Source organism: Pongo abelii, chromosome X (genome assembly GCF_028885655.2).
Source record: "Pongo abelii isolate AG06213 chromosome X, NHGRI_mPonAbe1-v2.0_pri, whole genome shotgun sequence".
NCBI lineage: Eukaryota > Metazoa > Chordata > Mammalia > Primates > Hominidae > Pongo > Pongo abelii.
The window spans coordinates 42,525,858-42,541,169 of record NC_072008.2 but is presented as its reverse complement, the minus strand read 5'-3'; the positions used below and the strand labels follow the sequence as shown (position 1 = coordinate 42,541,169).

The 15,312-nt window shown below is 37.5% G+C and overlaps 1 long non-coding RNA gene across 1 annotated transcript in view; it reads right to left on the bottom strand.

The window, feature by feature from the left end:
* The window catches only part of LOC129052852 (uncharacterized), a 37,549-nt gene that overhangs the window by 4,512 nt on the left and 17,725 nt on the right, over nt 1-15,312 (bottom strand). Inside the window, exons 3-4 of the long non-coding RNA XR_008517976.1 lie at nt 11,388-11,490; nt 9,319-9,399 (exon numbers count right to left, since the gene is read on the bottom strand). This is a non-coding gene — a long non-coding RNA (uncharacterized LOC129052852). The remainder of the gene's footprint in view (nt 1-9,318; nt 9,400-11,387; nt 11,491-15,312) is intronic.

The window sequence follows — 15,312 nt, the reverse complement described above, 5'->3', positions numbered from 1 at the left end:
AGCAAAATGATACATGAGGGAAATCTGGAACATCAGAAATGAGAAAAAGCAACAAAAATTATAAATAACAGGGTCATTATATAATATTAATACTATTTTTCTTAAATTATTCAAAGTATGTATGACTGTAAAGGCAAAAATTATAACATTGTCTGGTGGGGATTTCAATATGTCATATGGTTTGGCTCTGTGTCCCCACCCAAATCTCATTTTGAATTGTAATTCCCATGTGTCAAGGGAGGAACTTCGTGGGAGGTGATTGGATTATGGGGGTGGTTTCCCCCATGCTGTTTTCATGATAGTGACTCTCACAAGATCTGATGGTTTTAAAAGTGGCAGTTTTTCCTGTGCTTCACTTCTCTCTCTCCTGCCACCTTGTGAAGAAGATGCTTGCTTCTCCTTCACCTTCTGCCATGATTGTAAGTTTCCTGAGGCCTCCTCAGCCATGTGAAACTGTGAGTCAATTAAATCTCTTTCCTTTATAAATTACCCAGTCTCAGGTAGTACTCTTTATAGCAGTGTGAAAATGGACTAATACAACGTGTGTAGATAAAACACATATAACAACTATGACATAAAGGGGGAAGCATAAAGGGGATGTATATGGTTATAAGGCTTTTATATTTTACTTGAAGTGGTGAAATACTATTAACTCTAAAATATATTTATAGAGAGAGAGAGAAAGAGAGTACAATCTCTAGAACAATCAAAAAATTAATGCAAAGAGATACAGCCAAAAATAGACAAGTCAAAATTCAAATAAAGGAAATTCAAATACTCCAAAAGTAGTCAGGAAAAAGAAAGAGAGAGACAGAGAAAGAGAGAGAGAAACAGAAGAACAAAAAGCAAAGGGAACAAACAAAACAAATATAAAGTAGTAGACCTAAATCCAAACATCGATAATTATATTACATTAAATGGTCTAAAAACACAATTATAAAGCAGATATTGTCATACTGGATGAGAAACAACACACAACAAGAGGTTGTCTACAATAAACTAACATTAAATGGAAAGAGTCTACATAAAAATATAAAAAGTACAATAGGAAAAGATATATCATGTAAATTTTAATCAAAAGAAAGTTGAAGGGATTATATTAATGCTGAACAAAGAGAACTTCAGAACAAGTAAATTACCAATGATATAAAGAAACATTACCTAATGACAAAAGAGCCAGTTCACAAAAAATAACAATCCTAAATATGTAAGCACTACTAGCACAGCTTCAGAATACATGGAGAGATAACTGATAAGTCAGAAAGGAGAAATAAACAAACCTACAATTAAAGTCAGAGACTCTAACACTCTTCTCTCAATGATCAGACAGAATAATTAGAACATTAACAAGGACCTTGCTATAAACGGAATATGTCCCCCCACCATTCATATGTTGAAGCCCTAGCACCAAGGAAAGTTCATGTGAAAAACATAGCAAGAAGGGTGTCATCTGAAAGCCAGGAAGAGAGTCCTTACCAAGAACAGAATGAGCTGGCACCTTGATCTTAGACTTCCCAGCCTCCAAAATGGTGAAACGTACATTTCTATTGTTTAAGCCACTCAGTCTATGATATTTGTTCTGGCAGCCTGAGCTGACTAATACAGATATAGACCTGAACAGCACTATCATTCAACATAACCTAATTTGTTTACCCAACAACAGTAAAATACATATTCTTTACAAGTATGTGTGGAATGTTCACCAAGATAGACTATATCCTGAATCAAGAAACAAAACTTAACAAAATAAAATCAAGTGAAATCAGACACATTATGTTATATAACAAAAATGGAATTGAGCTAGAAATGAATAACCCAATAAATCACACACATCTAAATAACCTATGGATAGAAAACATTTTGAATTGAAAGAAACAAAATTATGACATATAAAAATATGTGGCATGCAGTTGAAGCAGTGTTTAAAGGGAAATTTATGGCGTTACATGCTTATATTAGAAAAGAAGATAGGTCTCAAATCAATGATCCAAGTTTCAACCTTAAAAACATGAAAAATAAAATAATTAAATTCAAAACAAGAAGAATGTAACAAATTTAAGAGCAGAAATCAATGAAATTGAAAACAGAAAAGCAATAGAGAAAAATCAATAAGACTCTTGCCAGAAATGTTTTTTAAAAGCCTCAGAAAGAAAGAAAATGATATAAGTTAGAAACTCAGATCCACATAAAGGAATATTAAAGAAGGAATAAATGAAGGTAAAAAGCAGTTGCTCTATATCTGTGGGTCCTTTTCTTTAATCTCTGTTCTACTTCATTGATCTATTTGTCTATATTTCAATACAACATTGACTTGATCATTGTAGCCTCATTATAGGTTTTGAAATTAAGTGGCGTTAGTCCTTTAACTTAGATCCTTTCTCAAAATTGTCTTTGCTGTTCTAGGTCCTTTACATTTCCATATAGATTTTAGAATCAGCTTGTCAATGTCTACAAAAAAAGCCTGCCAGGATTTTAATTTGGATTGTATTAAACATATAAATCAATTTCAAAAGAATACGTTGCCAATATTGAACCTTCCAACTCATGAACATATATATTTCCATTTACTTAGTTCTTATAATTTCTCACAATGATGTTTTAAAGGTTTTTGTATACAGTTTGTAGTTGGCCGAGATTTCCACCTCCTGGTGTACACGCCCTATATAATTTTCTCTCCCTGAGTGTGAGATTTCACTCCTGTCATTAGGTTGATTTTGAGTTAATACAAAAAGAAAATATTTTGGGTGGGCCTGACTTACTTAGGGGAGTTCTTAAAAGAGGATGAGGTACCAGAGGCACAGTCTCCTGCTGGCTTCAAAGAAAATAAAAGCTTGCATGAGTTCTACAGCCTTAACGAACTGAATTCTGTCTATAAGCTGAATGAGCTTTAAGAGGTTCCTAAGCATCAGATGAGACTACAGCTCTGGCTGACACCTTGATGTTATCTTGTGAGATCTAAGTAGAGGATTCAACTATGCAATGCTCAGACTCCTGAACCACAAAAACGGTGTGTCTTAGTCTGTTCTGGCTGCTATAACAAAATACCATAGGTTGGGTGGCTCACGAAAAACAGAAATTTATTTCTCCCAGTTCTAGAGGCTGCGATATCCAAGATCAAGGTGCCTGCAGATTCTGTGTCCAGTGAGGACTCATTCCCAGCTCAAAGACAGCCGTCTTCTCACTGTGTCCTCACATGGCAGAAGGAGCAAGGGATCTCTCCAGAGCCTGTTTTATAAGGGCACTAGTCCCATTCATGAGAGCTATGCCCTCATAACCTAATCTCCTCCCAAAGACCCCACTTTCTATTACCGTGGAGGTTAGGATTTCAGCACATGAATTTTGGGGGGATACAAACATTCAATCTATAGCCCAGTGAAATAATAAATGGGTGCTTTTCCAAGCCAAAAGAAAAAAGAAACCAAAAGCTGGTCCTCCGAAAAGTGGAGTGGGAATCAAGCCCATACACTGGTTGGGGATGTGGCTGGGGAAGAAGGGACGTAGAAAAAGCATTCCTTGACTCTCTGGGTTCTATCCTTAACTTGGTAAGTCTTCTGGCCTCATTGGATCAAAATTTTCTAATTTTTCAAATAATTACTTTGCCTATGTTATTAGATGAGACATCACTGTAAATGGTTTGAATACAGTGATTCTTTACAAATACAAAGCATTATTAACGTCTATTATTAGTGTGCTAGCACACACAAAGAGAAATATGAAGAATAATGTTATCAAAATTAATTCAATTAATCTCTGTTTAAAGGGTGACACAGATTTATTAATTGCATAAATTATTACCTTAAATTTAAAACCATCTAACTCCCAAGTAGGCTTTGGTAATTGTATGAGTACATCCATTTAATAAAATTATAAAAAGAAGTCATATACTTACTATCTACTATAAATTTATACTCTGAATTGGACTGTATTGAAAACAATTCAGTAACCATCCTGAAATAAGAAGAGTAGAGACCCTTGTGACAATGAAGGTAAAGGTTTCAATAAGGCCCTTCCTTCCTGTCTTTCAGAGTTTGAAAATCTTTACCTCCACAGAGTTCAAAGATAGTTTTACTTTTCTTCCTTCTCAGTAGTGACTGGTGATATCTGAAACAGTAAACAGTTCCCCAGATGACCTGCAGTCATAGTCAAAGAAAGACAAACACAAAGAATATTTCTTGAGTCTAGGGTTATCAGATGCTAGGCTATGTCAAGAGAGAACCACTTCAGAAGAAATAAGAGGAATACAATATTGGTAGATTCCATCTGAGATGACAGTAAGGCAGTCAAGGAAGGGACTGCTGATAGCGATAAAGGTCCCAGGAAGGTCAGGGATAAAAGAGAAGACTTGTGTTCCAACTGCACAGAAAAGTTTTAGCTTAGTAAAAGATGACAAATGAGTAGTGTTTGTGCTAACACCCACCGAGACTTACCAAGAAATGTAGCACACAGCCTGAAGCAACTATAACTTATCAAAAGCCTAGGCTACTATAAACAGTGGACTCCCATACGAGAGATAACTCATACATAAACATTACAATGGAAAATGTCATCTTTTCTAACAAGCCCAGATATTCAGAATTGTATAATTCATCACTAAATGCTGAGTTAAAATCCCAATTTGCTATGGAAGTTCTTGTTTCTAAATGATGATTTTAAAAGAGTCAAAAACAAATAAATAAATTGTATTTTTGAAATCCTAATAGAAGTTCAGAATACTTAAATATTACTCAAGAACTTTAAAGCCGATTAGTAAACTTCGAAGAAATAAAGATATTGCTTTTTTCCTCTGTATTCTATTTCTCATATTTACTTCTTCATTTGTTTGAGAGAATTGGCCTGATTATTACGATGTGGTAATACATATACTCATCACATCACCTAGTTTCAACCAGTAGCTCATGGCCAATCTTGTCTCATACATTCCCCACCTACTACTCTCCCCAGCCCATGCTACTTTCTTATTTTGAAACAAATCCACAATTTCCTAATGTGTAATCTGCAAATATCTCAGTATTTACTGCCAAAAATAATAATACTAATATCACTTGTAAAACTTAACAATTTTTCAGTATTGTTAAAATTTAGTCAATATTCAAATTTCCCTGTCTCATATCTGCATTTCTGTGATGTGTTGGATCAGAATCCAAATAAGATCTGTACATAGCAATTGGTTTCCTTTTTTTAAGTCTTAGTTCACTCATATCTTTTTTTTCCTGCAATTTTTTGTTGGATAAACTAGGTTGATGGTCCCATGTTTTGTACAGTCTGGATTTTGCAAATTGTATCTTGTCTTAGTCCGTTTTCTGCTGCCATAACGGAATATGACTGACTAGATACTTTAGAAAGAAAAGAGATTTACAGCTGGCCCTCTGTATCCACCGTTTCTCTATCTGTAGATTCAGACAAACCACTGATCAAAAATACTGGGAAAAAAATAATAAAATAACAATACAACAATAAAAATACATATAAAAAACAATACAGTATAATATCTATTTACATAACCTTTACATTGTTTTAGGTATTTAAGTAAACCAGAGATTTAAAGTATATGAGAGGATATGTGTAGGTTATATGCAAATACAATGCCATGTTATATCAAGAATTTGAGCATCCTCTGATTTTGGTATCTGTATGGGGCCCTAGACGAATCCCCCATGGATACTGAGGGACTACTGTATTGAGCTCACGGTTCTGGAATCTGGGAAGTCCAAGATCAAAGAGCCACATCTGGTGGTGGCCTTCTTGCTACATCATAAGGTAAGCAAGCACACAAGACAGAAAGAAAATGGGAGCTGTACTTATCTATCATCAGGAGTCTACTCTCATAATACCTAACTGACTCCTACAATAAAGGCATTAATCTATTCATGAGAGCAGAGCCCTCATGACCTAATCACCTCTTAAAGGTCCCACCTCTTAGCCCTATCACAATGACAAATATATTTCAAACGTCCTGAGTTTGGGAGGGAACGTTCAAACCATAGCATATCTCATGATATTATTTAACATGTTCCTCTGTCCCTGTATTTCCTGTAAATTGGTTATTAAAAGTAAAACCTTGATCATATTTGGTTATACTATTTTGGCAGTAATCTTTAATAGGTAGTGCTGTGAGTATCCATTAAAAGGCCAAGAAAGCTGATTTTCTCTCTTTTTGTGATGTTAGCAGTCACCCACTATCATTGTCCAGATCAATATTTTATTAGAGGTTGCAACATAGAAGTGTTATAATTCTATCATTCCTTCATTTGCCAGCTAATATGCTTAAGAGGGAACTTTCATGATGAGTACTTTGAACTAAAAGTAAAAGAAGAAGAATAAGGAACTTCCACTGATCAATTAATTGATTATAATGATGTAGGAAACAAAGATAAAAGCTAGATTTTTTCCACTTATATTCCAGTTTTCAGGATATCCATTGGTTCTCTAATACAAAGCAGATCCGAGGTGACCGGTGAGCTTTATTTTTTTAATCAGAATAAGCATAAGGAAGGATTAAACATATACAAATGTTTCAATCCATCGCAATTGTTATTCTTATTGATAATCAAATCGTCCCCCTTCAAGTGGCTCTTGTGTCCTTTTAAGAAACCCACAGTAGTCTTTGAAAGCCTCCTTGCCTCCTAGTTTCTTAAGTTGTTCCAGGCTTATCTTATACATTTGTGCCCCAGTTCTGATATCAGCTAATTTTCCAAGGAGCCCAGGTTCCTTTTAATGGAAAATGGTACTTAAAGACCACAACCTGGACACCAGGGATGTGCATTGCTACTGGGGTGGTCACTGTTTTTAGGTCTTTTCAGCGTTCAAAGCTAGAAAATCTACTTATGAAAGATGAGCTATAATGTGAGTTTGTAATGACGCTTTCATTTCAAATCCAGAAATATAAGATTTTTACTTAATCTCATCTGTATTATATCTGTATTGCCTGTTATTCATGCCAAAAATCCCAGCTCTCAACAATACCAGTATACTCATTTGCCTTTTCCTACACTACACACACAACATCAGAATTATAACACTAATATTACCAAGATATTTTTACAGTTCTTTCTGTCCTTAGCACATAATCACTCTAGGAATGTAAAGCCAAATTATTGTGTTTAATTGAAATCATATGGAACAGTTTCTCTCTGTGTGGTTAAGCCAAAAACTTGCTACATAGTTTGTTTCATCTGTTTTACATTGCTTTTTTTTATTTTTAGAGATTGCTTTTTAAATTTTAATTTTGTAATATAATTATATAATATAGTTTCTTGTTTCCAAATTCAAATCTGCAAAACAAGGTATATTCAGATAAGTGCCAACTCTATTCCTTTCCCTTCACCATGTTTTCTTATTTCCTGTTCCCCTTCCCGATTGGTAACCTTTTTTTTTCTTTTCATTTTTAGCTTCAAGTTTATCCTTCCTTTTTTACTATAAGCAAATAAATATATTATACTGTATGTACTTTCATATACACATATGGGTATATATAGTAATATACACATATGAATATACACATTCATACCCCCCTTTCTTACAATAAATGATAGTTTATAATATATGCTTTTCCTACCTTGTTTTTTCACATAATATATGCTGGAAACCAGTCCTCAGCAATGTATAGCGCTATTCCTCATTCCTTTTTATAATTGCATAGTATTCCTTTGTGTAGACGTGTGTTAGTTTTTTTTTGTCTCATTGATAAAATTTGACGTTTCCAATTTTTTGCTAGAATGTGTTATAGTGAATAACCCTGCACATGTGTCGTTCTATATTTTTTGCCATTATATCTTTAGGGTTGATTCTTAGAAGTGGCATTCATAACTCAAAGAGTAACTGCATATGCAATCTTGTTAGAAATTACCAAATTCTCCTTCACAAGTACCATTTTGCATCCCTGCCAGCAATGTGTGAGAGCAGGAGTGTGCATTTTGTGAGGTAAACCTTGGTGCTAATTTTAAAGAGTAGACAACTACTCCCTCTCAAGTTGGGTTTATGGTTGAAAAATAATCCCCCTTGTCCTCTTCTACAAATCAGTTAGCTTAATACTTTCTGTTGGCAGTGTCTGGGCATTACCCACAATGTCAATAAATTGCTCCTTTCAGTTCTGTACACAGAGAGCAGTGGGAACTAATTATTTAGAGGGGCCGGAATTGGCCCACCTCAGACCTTCCCAGTGGGACAGGATGTGATACTAGCTGCACAAGCTGCACACAACTTAGATGGCCAGACTCCGACGGGGCAGAAGCCTAGCAGGCACACTCTTAAAATGATCACACTAGATAATGAGAGCTACAGATCCACACAGGCAATAAAATCATCTACTTTGAATGCCCTCATCTTTATATCACTGCCCTGCTGAGAAACCTACTCGGGATCCTTCCCATCTGTGTTGTCAAATTCAGGCTTGTCTGCTCAGCATCCAGGTCCTACAAACAGATCAGCCTCCAGTCTGTTCTCCCCTGCATGGCTCCTCTGCTGTTGCCAAGCCAAGCTCCTTGCCATTCTTTACACTTATAAAGACTTTCTCTGCCTCTGAGCCTGTGATTATTGCATTTCTTGTTCCAAAGATGAACCCTAGAATTTAGCCAGTCTACTCTGTTCACTTCCCCAAGAACCAGTCAGTGCCAGACTCCATCGGAACCCATTCTCCCCTCACCAATTATTTCATGAACTGCTGGTCACTTGAAGACTGATGTATTTCTACATCCACAAGAAACACTAAAACAATTAGCATTGTGTTCTGCACATGACATGGGATTAATACATGTTGGAAGCCTGACTACCTAGCACTTAAACTTATGGCCACATACAAATCAGTCTTAGAGTTAAATCTGAAACCTTAGAACTGGATTTATCATTCTCTCCAGAAAGAGTAGCAAATGAAAGATCCTCATTCATGCATAGGGGAAAGCACATTTCCATTTCCATGCACTATGAAGACAGAGTAAAAGAACTGGGCTACAAAATATCCCTAAGCAAAGTGCCAATCGGAAAAAGAATAAATCTTACCACAAACACAACAGACACACCAAATTGAGTACCATCTAGCACATGGGATAATAGCTTATGCTAAAAACAGGAACTCCAAAACCGTATGACCAGTATGATACCAAATTTATAAAGAAACTGTATAGACATATATAAAATTTGCGTATACACATATTTATAAAAATATACAGATATAGATATAGATTCTATCAGTATTTCTGAGTGGTAAGCTTATGGATTTTTACTTTTTTTGCTTATTTACACTTTTTTGGTATACAGTCCAACTTTATAATAAGCATGCATTACTTTTACGATAAGAAAAAAACCAAAACATAAAATATTTACCTGAGATACAGTACAGCATCTGTTTGTCAAATATACTTGAGATACATAAATATGATGTGGGAATCCAAATTTGATCAGCATCTAACACATCCAAAGGAGAAAAGAGGGCTTTAGAAAGATTCCAAAAATAACTCAAAAGCAATCACTGTTGAGCCAACATTTGAATAGGCATTATTTATAGCCATAATTTTCAAAGATCAAAGCAGCCTTCCCTTCCCCATTGTCAAAACAAAGAGAAGAGATGAACTTGCTGAATCCACATTTTAAATGCACACAGAGAATGAGCACATGGTGTCTTACCTCATCTGTAATGGTACGTTGTTGACTAGAAGGAAGACAAAGGTAAAAAAAAGTAACAGAAATAGAGGCACAATGTCAATCTTTAACCTCCTGCCTTAAGGCTAAGGAGAGGTATTGACATTCATCCCCATCCAAAAGCAACTGAATGACTCCAGTGTGTTTCTACAAGAAAGAAAAGGGCTTTGGGAACAAACATATTTCAGGAGTGGGCTTTTTGAATAATAAACTGACTTTCTCTCTGAAGCTGATAAAGTGGTAATGGTGGGAGGTAGTGGAAATTACAAGGGTTTCAGTACTGTACTCGGGTGCTTTTTAATGAGTTGCCCTGGGCAAATGTACCTAATCAGCCTCCACTATTCATTCTGCTACTGCCCACATCTTTGCAAATTGCTTCTCATTTTTATCCCATAATAAGCTAGGAACACTAGAAACCCTTTGCTATTTTTAATTTTTCAAAACCTACCTAACCATATGTCATTTCTAAAGACAACCTCTTCTTGTTTGGGTTGTTGGCTCCTTTGGCAAAGACAGAAACAGCTTAGGGGCCTCCCTGGTTTTCCCTTCTCCTTCCACTGTATTTCATTTTGTTGCCTGTTCATCCAAATGGATATCCGGAAAACTGGATAGATAAGTGACTCCAAAGTAGGTTTCATTTTCTTCCCATCTTCCCATGGAAAAAAAGAAAAATACTCTCTAGCATGAAACCTTACTCCCTCCCACCACTGCCCCCTATATATTTGGGTTGCATCTATTCCTGAAGACAATGAATAAGGTGATCTGGTACTTTTTAAAGTTCTAAGAGACTGCTTCTTCTCCTTTGTCTCTCACTCCCAATCCATCACTATATTACTCAGCTATTACTACACTAATCCTGTGCAACAAGCAAGCCCAAAATGCAATATAGCCACATGCATTTATTTCTTGTTCACAGCCTGCAGGCTGACTGTGGTTCTGCTGAGATCATCTGAGATTTGCTGGACTTTGCCCATAACTGTGGGTTGGAATCACATATACTCCACAAGTCTCCTCATTCTGGAACCAGCATGTACCCAGAGCATGTTCTTCTCATGGCAAATGCCAGAAATGCAAGAGACCAAGTCAAACACACAAGCTCATTTAAATTCTCTGTACTTGTGTGTATTAGTTTGCTACGGCTGCCATAACAAGATACCATGAACCAGGTGTCTTAAAACAACAGAAATTTATTCTCTCACAGTTTTGGAGGCTAGAAATCCAAAATTAAGGTGTCAGCAGGGTCATGTTCCCTCTGAAGGCTCAAGGAAAAAAATCTTTCCTTATCTCTTCCTAGTGTCTGGTGACTCCCAGCAATCCTTGGCATTCCCTGGCTGGTAGCTGCATCACTCCAATCTCTACCTCCGTCATCACATGGCCTTATACCGTGTGTGTGTGTGTGTGTGTGTGTGTGTGTAAGTCACCAGTCATTGGATTTAGGGCCCACGTAATTTAGTATGACCTCATCTTAACTTGACTACATCTGCAAAGATCCTATTTCCAAATAAGGTCACATTCACAGGTTCCAAGAAGACATGAATTTTGCGGAGATATTGTTCAACCCACTACAATGCCCGTACATGCTAACATTCCATTGACCAAAACAAATCACATGGCCAAGACCTAAAAGCAATGAGGTGGAGAAGTACACTCTGCTTATTCGTATGGGAGATACCACAAAGTCATATAGCAAAGTCAGTGAACATATCATTCTATTACAGGGTGAGCAAAAAGTTGGAAACAATACTCCAACCTACCAGAGTTATCAGTACATGTTGTTTCTTTACACATCTCACACAACCGTATCTTCTCTTATCATTCATACCTGGATTATATGCGTGGGATAAGGAAATTGGTAATCTGTTGGGAAAGAGGTTACCATTATTCTATGAATTTACTAAGGGACACAAAGTATAAATCAGACACTTTTCTAAGCTTATCTCATATAATCATTACAACAACCTCATGAGGTAAATGTTAGTGTTACTATTCCCATTTTACAAATGAGGAAATTGAGGCTCACAAAAGTTAGGCAGGTTGCCCAGGTTTATTGCCGAGCCAAGATTTAAACTCATCCTAATCCCAAAGCTTGTGTATTAAACCTTGCAGCTGTGACCTTGAGGCTTCCTTCCATCTATACTCCCAGTAAGATTTAAAACATGATAAAAAGAAGTTTATGGAGTTTGTTGAACACCAATTTTGAATCACCAATGCCTGGAATAGAGCCTGAGTGTTATAGATGCCCAATAAATATTTGTTTTAAATGATCAACAGAATAAACAAATACTTGACAATGTGTTAGGGCCTAACTGCCTCCTTGAACCCTAAGATGTTAGTGTAAGTGGGATAGTATCAAGGACAGACATTTTGTAAGACATTAATTTAAACAAATGGCCATATTAAAATCCTAATGCATTGGAAGTTAATCTTACAAGGCACTCTGTGGGAGCTACTGACCTTTGTGTCTTCACAGAGCTACAGTCCTCAAAAATGGATCTAGCTGACCTCCATCTGCAGACTCAGCCCCATCTCAGGCTCTGGATCTGATCCTATAGCTTCACAGTGTATTTAGGAAGTCCTGATTCAAGAAGTTAAGTAATCTGGTTTGATCTAGGGAACCAGGCTAGTTCTGGACTTGTATCCCAAGTGTAGGAAACAGGCATTGTTCCTGTTTATTCATTCATCCATTAGTTCTTTCAACTAACCATTAAACACCTCCCATTTGCCAATCCCTAAGTCAGGTACAGAACATAAAAAGACAAATATAAAAGAGACAATGAGCCTGGGATCTCTTTCCTAGAAAAGCTGGTACTTCCCATAGCCAGTCCTCAATCTGTACCTCAGTTTGAACAGTTCAAATCCAGCACAGGTTGGATTCCCTGGGACTGAGACTCTGAAGCACAGATTTGTGTGCAGGAATTCTATTAGGGAATGCTCTTAGGATCTACACCTGTGGAAAAACTGCCAAGGAAGCAGGAGTGGGCAGAGAGAGGAGTGGGAATGCTAGGAGTGGAGTGTGCTGTGGACTGAATTGTCTACCCCAAAATTCATCTGTTGAAGTCATAGTCTCAATGTGGCTGTATTTGGAAATAGGACCTATAAGGAAGTAATTAAGGTTAAATGAGGTCATGAGGGTGGGGCCTTAATCTGACAGGATTGGTGTCCTTATAAGTTGAGGAACAGACCCCAGAGACTCTCCCTCTCTCCCCAAGAATACAGAGGAGCAGCCATGTAAGTACACAATGACAAAGTGGCTACTCAAGCCAGGAAGACAGGCCTCACCAGAAACCAAACCTGCCATTACCTCAATCTTAGACTTCTAACCTTCAAACTGTAAGAAAACACATTTCTGTTGTTTAAGCCGCCTAGCCTGTGGTATTTTGTTATGGCAGCCTGAGGAGACTAACATACAGTCCTGATGAAGGCCTCATTCAAACCCCACAGGCAGATCTGGAGCTGGGATAGGCCTTCAGAGTTGTCCCAAGTTGGGGTGAGGAGTCAGACATTTATACCTCAGCATTGCACCATCTTCGGGTAGGAGTTATTATTTTGTGCAAGGCAGCTCTCTTCAATGGAAATGGCTATCTTCAGCTGAGACAATCCCCAAAAAGGGCTGACAGTTGAAGGCTTCCAGCAGCAATGGGACTAAGTTTTTCAGCCATCTCTGGGCAACACTGTAAGACACTGCCTTTATAACCTACTTGGTGCCCTAAGACTCTAAGTCTGGGATCTTGCCTCGTTCTCAGCAATGTCTCCCCTTTCTGAACAGGATTCCTGTCAGCTGGAATCCTGTTCTTAAACTCCATCTCAGTGACTAGGGTGTGCAAGCTTCCAGATCTCTGATCTGAGACCTCTGATTGCCTGCTATGTCTTCTCATAGTGCCTTATCCCTGAGGCCATGCTCTGCTCATGAGCAATGACACTGTGCTAGACCTCCCTGAGGCTGACTACTTGCTCTTCCTCCCATATAACACTTGCCCCGATCTTTCAATCTTCCTATACACTCTGCTTCACCTGCCTGGCTAGAACATTTTCTATAACCTAGACTTTGGTCACCTCCATTGTTATGCCTAGCACCCAGAAACTCCTTCCTTGGCAGTTCTGCTGGCCATGGAGCATCAAGCCTCCATCTACTACACTCTGGAGTAGTTTCTCATATTCTGACCTGCAGAACATACACTTATATTTGTAACAAGAGAAGAGGGTTCCCAATTGCCAATCACCCTGTCATGCTTTGGAGATACTTAAAGATTATGTGCATATTAAAAGCTTCAAAATGTTCTGCAGTAAAGACATATGTTTAACTGTTTCAGTCATCTATTGCTGTATAATAAACTACCCTAAAACTCAGTGGCTTAAGACAATGCTCTACTCTTTATCATGATTTTATGGGTCAGGAATTCAGGCTGCATTTATCCACATTCAGCTAATGGCTAGGCTGGAAAGCCCAACATGGCTTCACTCACATGGATGGCACCTCAGTGCTCCTCCATGTGACCTCGCCAAATGGCTAGGCTGAGTTTCTCAAAATATGGTGATCTCAGAGCAGTCGTACTTCTTATATGGTAGCTGACTTCCAGACAGAAGAAGCCAAAGCTGCTAGTTCTCTCAAGGCCCGCGTTTGGAAATCCCAAAACATCACTTCTGTCACATTATATTGATCCACATAAGTCACAAGGCTGGCTATGACTCAAGGGGCAGGGAGGGACAAAGTCTTCATGTGAAGAGTAGCCTGCATATACAGGGAGGGGAAAAAAATCATTGGGAGTCATATTTGGTGTAAGCCACATATTTCAAAAATTATCAGAAACATACAATGCTTTTTCTCATAAGACTCATCAATGTCTTGAAAATCTTTTATTCAACATAGCCAGTTTAAGAATCTCTGTTATCATATAATCATAGTCTCACTATGTTATGTGCTAGAGAGGCCTAATCAAAGACAAAAGTGTGAGAAAGTTAACATTAGACCTCTAGGTCTTAAGGATCTACCATCCCATGGATGGTAGTACATGGTAGCAAGTGTGACTACCCCTAAGAACTTGGAAAAAAAGTACAGTTTCTCCTTATTGTCATATGCAGAGTCTCAGTCCTCCACCTTATTCTATGCTTATGAAACAACTCTCTGATTACCAAATCCATGAAGTACATGCTGTGGCTGACTCTCCAACATCCATTCTATCTCTATTCCAATGAGCAGATTTAGAGGAAGTTGGCTAGCTAGCTTTAACTCTAGACAAGAATGATTGATTTAAGGGTAATCCCATATTTTCCTTGCCAATGACTGGTCTAGGAATTGACTTGTGACCAAATTTTGGCCAAGGAGATAAAAGGAGTATATTGGTAAAAGTTTATTGAAAACTTCATAGAAACACAAAACATAGAAAGCCTCTTCCTTTGTTGGCCACTCCTAAAAGGAAGCAACCCAATGTCTTCCCAGCTGCTATACTTAGCTGCAAGCCCATCCCTGGTTGACACTGAGTCCTCTCTATCAGGTCAAGATATAGTTCCTGGCAATCAAGCAATAGATGGCTATAAATTAAATAATACATCTTGAGCACATGTAATACACAATGGTTGATAAAGCACAGAAGCTCTAATAAAACCTTCCTTTCAGAAAATAATAATTTAAAAAATGGCCAGGCATGGTGGCTCATGCCTGGATTCCCAGCAATTTGGGAG